The sequence below is a fragment of the Triticum aestivum genome, chromosome 2D (assembly GCF_018294505.1).
Source record: "Triticum aestivum cultivar Chinese Spring chromosome 2D, IWGSC CS RefSeq v2.1, whole genome shotgun sequence".
Classification (NCBI taxonomy): Eukaryota; Viridiplantae; Streptophyta; class Magnoliopsida; order Poales; family Poaceae; genus Triticum; species Triticum aestivum.
Window position 1 is genome coordinate 220,081,024 of NC_057799.1, and position 11,491 is coordinate 220,092,514.

Consider the following 11,491-nt stretch of genomic DNA (forward strand, 5'->3'; position numbering starts at 1 on the left):
GCATGTTTTATTATTGGTGATGTCCTATGGTGCTCTCCGTGTCGCGCAAGCATGAGGGATCCCCGTTGTAGGGTTTGCAATATGTTCATAATTTTCTTATGGTGGGTGGCGTGAGTGACAGAAGCACAGACCCGAGTAAGTAGGTTGTTTGCGTATGGGAATAGAGAGGATTTGATACTTTAATGTTATGGTTGGGTTTTACCTTAATGATCTTTAGTAGTTACGGATGTTTGCTAGAGTTCCAAGCATAAGTGCATATGATCCAAGAAGAGAAAGTATGTTAGCTTATGCCTCTCCCTCGTATAAAATTGCAATAATGATTACCGGTCTAGTTATCGATTGCCTAGGGTCAAACAAATTTCTCGTGACAAAAAGCTCTCTACTAAAACTAACTTAGTTGTGTATTTATCTAAATAGCCCCTACTTTTTATTTACGTGCTCTTTATTATCTTGCAAACCTATTTTACAACACCTACAAAGTACTTCTAACTTCATACCTGTTCTAGGTAAAGCAAACGTTAAGCCTGCGTAGAGTTGTACCGGTGGTCGATAGAACTTGAGGGAATATTTGTTCTACCTTTAGCTCCTCGTTGGGTTCAACACTCTTACTTATCGAAAGAGGCTACAATTGATCCCCTATACTTGTGGGTTATCATACCAATCTGAGGTTTTGAGACAAAGATTGAATACAAGAGATGAACTAGGGTTTGAGATGAGATGGTGCCGGTGAAGATTGGTCCTCCCGCAATGAGAGGATCATTAGTGATGTTGATGGCTTCGATTTCCCCCTCCCGAAGGGAAGTTTCCCCGGCGGAATCGCTCCTCCAGAGAGCAGCTCCTACCTAGGTTCCGCCTCGAGATGCCGGCGCTTCGCCCCGAAACCTTCCTTCTCACCTTTTCTAGGTCAAATGGCATCATATAGCAGAAGATGGGATTCAAAGGCCTGCCAATGGCCTCACAAGTCCAGCGGGCGTGACCTGGGGGGTAGAGCGCGCCCCCAGGCTTGTGGCTGCCTGGTGGGTCCCTACTGTTGTTTCTTTCTCCAATAATTTTTATATATTTCAAAATAATTCTCCATCATTTTTAGGTCATTTGGAGTTATGCAGAATAAGTGTCTCTGATATAGCCCTTTCAGGTTCAGAATTCCAGTTGCCGCCAATCTCCCTCTTCATGTGAAACCTGCAAAATAAGAGAGAAAAGGCATAAAAATAGTATAATAAAGTAAAATAACATTCCAAATTGCAGTAAATATCAATAGGAATGCATGATACAAAATGGACGTATCATCGGTCTCGGCGCATGCTGGCCCACCCGACCCTACATATACCCCTTCCCATTCGCTCGTCGGATCGAACCCTAGCCACTTCACTCCACTCCCCTCCACTCACCTCCGCCACCCAAGCTCCCGTCTGGTGATCTCCGAGCTTCTCCAGCATGGCGGGCAGCGGATCCGAGCTCTACACCTCCAGATTCATCGTCCTCGAGCTCATCCCACGCGCTCCTGAGGAGGAGATGGTCGTCCAACTTGCGCTCTGCCACTCCCAAGAGGAGGCCACCCGACAGCAGCACTCAGACTCCTTCCGTCAGGAATCCATTGCGACGGTCCAAATGGTGCATGGATCCGGCACTGGGTGTGTCATCGCCGCCTCACTGGAGGCGGTGCGGTCCATTTTGCGTCCGAACGCAGTGGCAGACGCGCAACCCCTCCGTTGGCGCGCTCAGGCGATGGCCACACTATAGGCTTCGTCCAACGCAAACATGGCACGACGTGCCCGCCGGGCGAGGCGGCGGGCGCGGGAAGCGGCAACAGCCCTCGCAGGGGTGGACGTTGGCGAGGCGGAGTCACATTCTCCGACGCCCCGTATGGTGCACCAGTTCAAGCGCCTCAACCGCGTGTGATGGATGTCGCCGGCTCGTACCAGGACGGATCCATCATCAATCTGACGTCCACCGGCACCGTCAGGGTTCCAGGCCCCAACGAGGAAGATTAGCGCATGGGAGACAACGACACCTTGAATCCCATGAGCCGGCTCATGTCCCATGCCCTGCTCTACCTTACTGGCGACTGAACCAACACTTTGGGGAGCGCAGCCGGCCGCCAAACATGGGCACGGCGGAGCCGGACAAGCTCCGCTTAAAGATTGATTTATGTTGCACTAGATCATCGACGACGCGCGTTGCTGCATCCGTCTGTTTTGATGTAAATACATATACATTAAAGTTTAGTTGCATATTGGTTAGTGATCGAAGAGAGAATTTTCAGAAGAAAATGGAAATATATAAAACTTAAAATATTTCAAATTACATTGCCTCGATATAGAGTGGGTTGCATATGTTGAAAGTAGCTATGATCACAAACATTGACATGGTAGAGTAACACCACCCAAATCACCGTTGAGTTTAGAATTGCCGAAAAGCAATGGGAGCACACGGAGAAATTCAATAAAATATTCCATACGCAGAAAAACAATCTAATAGCTTAAGTTCATCTTTGATCTTCCCTATTCGTGGAACTGTGTTGAGAAGCCATTGAGGAAGGTGCATACCTTTGCACAACACAACTACGACCACCAATGGCCGAAGTATGGTGAGAAGAAGATAAACAACAGTAACTTTCCCAAGTTAACAAACCTTTAGTCTCAGCGGTGATCTGCATATGTTCCAGAAAACCATCAATATCTATCACCTTGTATCATAATCCGTCTTGGCATATCATAAGTCGAAACTTCTTTAACATACCTCTCCTGATGATCGTTGGTGGTCTTTCATTCTCCCTGTCCAAATCTAACCGAAGGTGTGCATATCATAACAAATATAATAAGATAGGGAGTGTCGTGCACCAAACCATAGGAGAGATCTGGATTCCATTGTTATCACTTTCATTAGTGTTGTCCTTGTCCTCAGATTCTTTTTCGTTACATCTAGTGTTTACCATTATTATTGGAGATACTTATAGGATAGTGTATTACTATTTGACCAAGGACAGGTGAAAGTAGTTAGTTGTAGTTTTGAGTAGTTACATTGCTGCCATCCGCAGGAGAGTCAAAGCTTGTGTTGGATATAGCCTGACAGCCATGGACAATGCAATCATACATTAGGTAAATATAAATTGGACAGAAAACAACAATATTTACGGGGATACCAATTACCAAAGCAGTTTACATAATTGCATACAGGGTAATGATGGACAAAAGGGAAGTCATAAATAGAACTTATGTATGTGTATCAATATAATAATCATTCATTCAAAAGATTAAATTTACAAACCATGGTACAATTTCAACAACAAAGCCTTAGCCTTCATCAATATCTTTAATTCATGCAAAAGGAGAAAGGTCAAAGGTAACCTTGAGTCATAGAAAAAGCTTAAAATCTAAAAGGCATCGGGTTAATTAGCACAAAACACAAGCTAATTAGCATGTACCTAGCAGCTTCTAAACCTCTCAGAAGCTAAAAAATTTAACCCCAACCAAACACATGAGCTTTCAAAGCCTACTCCCTCTCCATTATTTTGCAATAGTGACTTGAAACAAATCTGTAGCAAAACGGGGAACACCAAAAATTGATTAGGAAGATAAAAGATTCCTTCTCAAAACAATGTAGTGTTTCTTATTTCATAATTGACTAATATGTTTGGTTGCTGGCGTAGAAAAACAGGTGTTTGTTGGGAAACGTAGCATGCAATTTCAAAAAAAATTCTACACTCACGCGAGATCTATCTAGGAGATGCATAGCGACGAGAGGGGGAGAGTGTGTCAACGTACCCTCGTAGACCAAAAGCGGAAGCGTTTGACAACGCGGTTGATGTAGTCGAACTTCTTCTCGTTTCGACCGATCAAGCACCGAACGTATGGCACCTCCGAGTTGTACACACGTTTAGCTCGATGACGTCCCTCGAATTCTTGATCCAGCAAAGTGTCGAGGGAGAGTTTCGTCAGCACGATGGCTGATGACGGTGATGGTGAAGTGATCCGCGCAGGGCTTCGCCTAAGCACTACAACAATATGACCGGAGGCGTAAACTGTGGAGGGGGGGGCGCCGCACACGACTACGAATCAGTGTTGTGTGTTCTAGCGGTGCCCCCCCCCCCCCACATATATATAGGTGGGAGAGGGAGAGGGGCGGCAAGGGGTGCCCCAAGTAGGAGGGATCCTACTTGGGCGCCTCCTCCAAGTTGCCCCCCCCCTTCCATATGCATTGGAGGGGGGAAGGAAAGAGGGGAGAGGGGAAGGAAAGGGGGGGCGAATCCTCCCCTTTCGTTCTCCCTTCCTTTCCTTTCCCCCTTATTTCGGCCTATAGGGGGCGCACCAGCCCCTAAGGGGCTGGTCTGTCCCTCTCTTGGCCCATTAGGCCCATATAGTTTGCCGGGGGTTGCCCAGAACCCCTTCCGGTGACCCGATACGTACCCTGTGCCCCCGGAATACTTTCGGTGTCCGAATACTATCGTCCTATATATGAATCTTTACCTCTCGACCATTTCAAGACCCTCGTCATGTCCGTGATATCATCCGGGACTCCGAACAACATTCGGTCACCAAATCACATAACTCATATAATAAAAAATCGTCATCGAATGTTAAGCGTGCGGACCCAACGGGTTCGAGAACTATGTAGACATGACCGAGACACCTCTCCGGTCAATAACCAACAGCGGAACCTGGATGCTCATATTGGTTCCTACATATTCTACGAAGATTTTGTCGGTCAAACCGTAATGACAACATACATTATTCCCTTTGTCATCGGTATGTTACTTGCCCGAGATTCGATCGTCGGTATCTTCATACCTAGTTCAATGTCGTTACCGGCAAGTCTCTTCACTCGTTCCATAATACATCATCCCGCAACTAACTCATTAGTCACATTGCTTGCAAGGCTTATCATGATGTGCATTACCGAGAGGGCCCAGAGATACCTCTCCGATACTCGGAGTGACAAATCCTAATCTCGATCTATGCCAACCCAAAAACACCTTTGGAGATACCTGTAGAGCATCTTTATAATCACCCAGTTACGTTGTGACGTTCGATAGAACACAAGGTATTCCTCCGGTATCCGGGTGTTGCATAATTTCATAGTCAAAGGAATATATATATGACATGAAGAAAGCTATAGCAATAAAACTGAACGATCAACATGCTAAGCTAACGGATGGGTCATGTCCATCACATCATTCTCCTAATGATGTGATCCCGTTCATCAAATGACAACAGATGTCTATGGTTAGGAAACTTAACCATCTTTGATTAACAAGCTAGTCTAGTAGAGACTTACTAGGGACATGGTGTTTTGTCTATGTATTCACACATGTATCAAGTTTCCGGTTAATACAATTCTAGCATGAATAATAAACATTTATCATGATATAAGGAAATATAAAATAACAACTTTATTGTTGCCTCCAGGGCATATTTCCTTCAGTGTTCACATCAATAAAATTTCTGGGGGAATTTCGTAAGGCCATTTAGTAAAGTAAACAGTAAACACCCCCGTTAGCATGTTCTAATATATAGGCATAGCTATGCCAAGAAACATTCAAGTTGACCAAAACACACTGAGCTATGACTGAATCCAAGACTTGAAAAATTCTCATTGTGTACTTTCAAATGTAGACGTCCGAGAAACCTGCTTCGACAAATCCAGTCACAGGTACATTTTAATTGGAAATTAAATTGAATAGTGACAAGCACAAAAACTCGTCTCCATCCGAAGGTCACCAATAATTCTTAACTAAGTATCTCAGTTTCACAGCAAGGTAAGAAATGAGGTTTATATTCCCCGTAAGAAGTGAGAACTACCAATCTCGTATTCTTCCTGAGATCGCTCCATCACGAAAATTCATGTAGAAGCCATGTTACATTATTCAGCTCATAGTATAAGTTTTTCAATATGACAAGGGCATGGTTTGATTAAGAAGAGGTTTAGATGTTACATTTATAAGGCTCCTAAGTTTAAACACCATCCAAGCTTGCTGCTGGAACATTCGCAAAAAAAACTCGCTGCTGGAATAACCATGCTTGAAAGGCGCATTATTGTCAATCCATGCTGCAATTTACATAAAATGGGGAATGCAGGGAACAAAGCAATGGCAAAAAAGCGCACAGAGATAAAAGGAGAATGATACCTTTTGATAGCACTAACACTCGATGGGTGGCTACATTTTTTGTTGTTGCACATTTTCCTGTTCTGTTGTAAGTAACTGTGGCGCAATAAACAGTTCCATGGTATGAAGACATATAATCTAAGCAACAAAAAAATGCTAAAACATGGTAACATGATGTATGGTAGTCAAAGCGAAATTATCACCTTTCCCGGAGCCATCAGATTGTCAATTAAATAAAAATGACCAAATCAGAATACCCCAATTTCCAAGAATGAACACCATTTGCAGGCACACGTAATGAATTCGGTTCCATTTTCTATACACCCAAGACCCTGAATGAATCGACCACAAAGAAGATGAGTACCACCTGCACAAAATTGGGAGAGGGAGGTTCAGGACAATGTAATTGATGGGTAGAAGGGGGTCAGCTAAGGAAATAATGCATATAGAGCACAACCTACCCAAGCACCATGGCTGCGCAAGATGGAGAGGAAGTATATATGCAGGCGCAGGTAATGGATTCGATGCAGGCTCAAAGGAAGCAACGCTTACCTCCATTTAGTAGCCGCTGTGAGTGGCGCACAGCATCGGTGATGAATGCCCCTAGAACTGACGATTAATTGCCTCCTTCAATCATGGGGATCAGTTTTACTTCGTCGCCGAAGAGTCCGCTGACGCTTCGCCTCCATCTGCATCAGCGTCCGGTCCAGGAGGCTCGAACCAGCTCGACGCATGGTCTCGCCCCGTGGCCGAGAAGGGTGTGTGAGCGCGCCTCGCCTCTCCCGCAACCTCCGCTCCGCTCAACCGGTCTGGTCCTCTCACTGGATATGCCGACCGAGCTGACCGCACGTCGACCAACGCCCGAGCTGCCTATCCTCGCTCTGGATTAAACAACAATTTGGATGGAGATGTTAGATGGGCTGGCTGGCTGGCCCACATCGGACAACGATTCATAGGAGGCTCCCGAAATTGTTATCGGAGCAGCGGCCCACCACGATAGCGCTCGTTCGTAGCGAAGGATGTTAGGCTATGCGGGGTTGACAGGAAATCGAACGACGGAAAACAGCCAAACCTAAAGACCCAACGGCCACAAAGGCTAATGGCCTGAGATGGCTCAAAAAGTGCACAGTTTTAATGTCTTTAAAAATGTAGGATGTGTTTGGTATAACCAAAGGTAACGGGACTGGTAATGGAATCAGGTAGCGGTGGGATCACGACGTAATAGGAGCATTTGCTTTTCTGTTTGTTTCATGCATGTAAAGGTATCAAGTTACAGAGCTAACAAGATCTGCTGTGTAATCAGATTGCAAAAAAAACAAATAATCTCACAGAATCGAAGCTAGGAACAAGCTAACATGATCTTGACGACAATTAACTAGAGCAATAAACAAATCATGGAGAGGGATTTAGCCGGTTTACGAGCAGATCTGGGGGGTCCAAGGAAGAGGGATAAGAAGGGGTCGTCCTCAAGCCCGTCCTTGTCGGCTTCGATGGGGTTCCTCACCGAGATGCAGGCCATGGAGGGATATCCGGCTAGCTACATGCCATGGAGGCATCTCCGGCGGCTGGAAGGAGAGAAGTGGTGGCACTAACCTGTGACGCCCGGATAATTAAGCTACAACAACCCTCTGCTAATGATGCCACATCACTTCGATTACTGTTGCTAATCCCGCGTTAGTTCGAAACCGATTCAAATTCAAAATCAAGCAGACAAAAAAAACTTTTCAAATATTAAAACTAAAATGTTCGGAGTGAACCAAAAATTTCATAGGAAATTATGGTGGAGAAACCACACCTTTATAAAAAAAATTAAATACTATAAACTGAATAAAACAGTAGCGAAAACTATTATTTAAGTACTTTTAACTATTAAATAATTACAAAACTATTTTAGCTTGGGTAGAAAATTAATGTGGCGGTGATATATTTGATGATACTAATTTAGGTGCTAACTTGGTATTAAAAAATCTAAAATAACATAAACTAAAATAAAACAAAAAAATAGAACAAAACAGAAGACCTAAGCTACTGGGCACTTTTGGCCCATCTAGCAACTTACCCAGGTCAGCCCATCTCTCCCTCCTTCAACCTGTAGCAGGGGCATTGTGGAGCACATCCACGGACGCCATGGCGTCATGGCGCACATCCGCGCCCCCTCGCCCTACTTAACATCGCCAGGCCCCTTCCCTCGATCCCCTCCTAACCCTAGCACCAACCACTCCCTCCCTCACTCCCTGTCACTGTCTCCCGAACGCCTCTGACGCCGCGGCGCCGTCGATCCCGCGGTCTCCATCCACCCCACGCCTCACGGAGACACCCCAGAGGACCACCGTCGTCGTCCATGTCGGCTCCGCCCTTCGGCTCAAGCCGAGGCCCTCTCCATCAACGGGACCGAACCCTGCTTCAACCTCTGCCGCCGGTCGTCTTCGTCGGAACTGCCACTGAAGCGCCGCCCCGTCCACCCCGAGCGCGCCCCGACCTCCCCGTGGTGAGCCACCGCCATCCCCCGCTTTTCCCCTTCGCCCTGTCGCCGAAGCCCCCGTCGTAGGCCGCCTCTGCCCACCGCACGCCCACGCGCCTCACCCGAGCAACCTGCACCCGCCCCGTGCTCGCCCGTGGCGCGCGCTCGTGGCCACGCCCAGCCGCCTCCTAGACGCGCTGCCGTCGTGCTCCGGCCGCCTGGACAGCCCAGAGCCTGTGCGTGGCCTCGCCCAGCCTCCCGCACTCTGTCACCGCTGCTTCTGCGTTCTGTTGCTAACACTGCTGCTGCCTCCTCTTCCCTGCTGCTCATGTCGCGCGCCGTGCTCGCGCACCGCTGCCGGCTGCGCCCCTGGCCTCGCCTGGCCCGCGCCCGCGCTCCCCCTGTTGCTCGCCATAGTTGCCGCTGCAGCCGCTGCCGCTTCTGCTATCGTGGTCGGCCCTTGCCGCGAGCAGGCAGGCCCCCAGGTCGGCTGTGTCCCTGCTAGATCGGGCCGGCCCTTAATGATTGGGGATTAGCCCCCTGTTAAGTTATTTTTTTAGTTGGTGTTTAGTTAAACTGCTTAACTAAAATATTTTCAATAGATGTACACTGACACGTGGGCCACCCTCTAATAATCCCTAAATTAGGAATTAACTAAACCCTGTTAGAAAACTACAGAGTATGACAACTGGGCCCCACCTGCCATATTTGACTAGTCAACAGTCAAACCAGTTGACTGTTGAATGGGCTGTTGACTTGGTCAACTGGGCCCTCTGGACCCACCACTCAACCTCTCGGTGGGTTTACTTTTGGGTACGCTAGCAAATTCTATTTTTAATTTCTAATTAATAATAAATCCAGGAATTTTAGAAAAACTTTAAAATTTTAGAAAATCATAGAAAATAATCCGTAACTCGGATGAAAATACTTTGTACATGAAAATTGCTCATAACGGCGAGACAAATCCGAATACGTAGCTCGTTTGTCCGCCACACATCCCTAGCATAGTGAACACACAACTTTCCCTCTCCGGTTCATCTGTCCGAAAACGCGAAACACCGGGATACTTTCCCGGATGTTTCCCCCTTCGCCGGTATCACCTCCTACTGCGTTAGGGCACACCTAGCACCGCTCATTGTCATGTCATGCATCGTCATGCTTATGTTTGCATTATATTTATTGTTTCTTCCCCTCTTCTCTCTCTAGGCATCGAGACCGACGCCGCTGCTACCCAGTACGACTACGGTGTTGACGACCCCTCCTGGGTTCCCGACGGCCCTCGACTGTTACTTTGTGGCGGAGCGACAGGGCAGGTTGAGACCACGTACGTGAGATTAACCGAAATCAGTAACATGCTACACTACTCTAATGCAAGCAGTATAGAGAAGAATAGGCGATATCTGGTGATCAAGGGGGGGGCTTGCCTGGTTGCTCTGGCAAGAAGGGTTCATCGTCGATGTAGTCGAGCCCAGGGGTACCGGCATCGGTCTCAGGGTCTACCGGAAAGAAGTAACGAAGGGGGAACACAATAAATAACAGAGCAATCGAAGCATCACAAAGCATAACATGACAAACGCGGTGCTAGATGTGCCCTAACGCGGTAGTAGGTGATATCGGTAAAGGGGGGAACATCCGGGAAAGTATTACCGGTGTTTCGCGTTTTCGGACAGATGAACCGGAGGGGGAAAGTTGCATGTTTGCTATGCTAGGGATGTGTGGCGGGCGAACGGGCTGCGTATCCGGATTCGATGGATTTTTCTGAGCAACTTTCATGTAGAAAGTATTTTCATCCAAGATACGGATTATTTTATATGATTTTCTAAAGATTTAATCATTTTAGGATTTATTTAATCATTTTAAATCAACATTATCCAGAATAGTAAAAGATGACGTCAGCATGACATCATGCTGATGTCAGCAGTCAACTGTGCAGTTGACTGGGTCAACTACGTGTGGGTCCCGCATGTCATACACTGCTTAGTTTAATTAGGGTTTAGCTAATTAATTGATGTTTAATTAAATTAACTAATTAATTAGATTAATTTAAACAGGATTAATTAACTTAATTAATTTAGTTAATTAATTAATTAATTAAATTTATTTTTATTATTTGCTTTATTTATATTATTATTTATTATTATTTTTAAATTCTTTTTTTAAACACGTTCTGGGCAGTGGGCCCCGTTTGGCAGTGGCCAAGAGGCCTATGCGGGTTTGGTTCAGCGGGTGCGGGCGCACCCGAGCGAGCGCTCGCCCGCAGGGCGGGACGAGGCCAGCGAGGCCGGGCGGTCAACGGAGGGGGGACGCCGGCGGAAGAGCAGCAGGGCAACGCCGGAGTGGGGCCGCGGGCCAGAGGGGGACTGGCCGTGGCCGAGCCAGACGGCCGGGATGAGGCACGGGCGCCAGGGCGCGGGGGAGGTCAACGCGGCCGCGGGTCGAGCTCGTGTCCATGGTGGATGGCGGGCGAGATGGCGCAGAGAGGAGGACGGGGGTGCGGTGAGCGCGGTGAGCGCGTTCGGGGCCCGGGTCGGCGAGTGTGCACGGCGACGGAGGGGAAGAGGAGGATGGGGGAAGGCCCGGGGCCTCACCGGGGTTCGCAGGGTCCAGGGCAGCAGTGCTTGAGGTGGTCCGGCGAGGAGGAGACGAGGAGGAGGACGGTGAGGCGGCGACAAGGTCCGGCGACGGCGTGGCAGCTCTGGGGCGACGGCGGTAGTCCTCGAGCGCGGGTGTGCTCGCTGAGGCCGCGAGGAAGAGATGGGGACGGGGGCGGCGACGGATGACGACGAGGTCGAGGCGGCGAGGGGCTCCGGCGAGGTCGCCAACAGGACGCGCGAGGCCGGGGGGTGGGTAGGAGGCGCACGGGGTGGCGTCGGCCCGATCCCGATCTGGATCGGGGGAGGGGCAGAGGGAGGACACGAGGGAGAGGG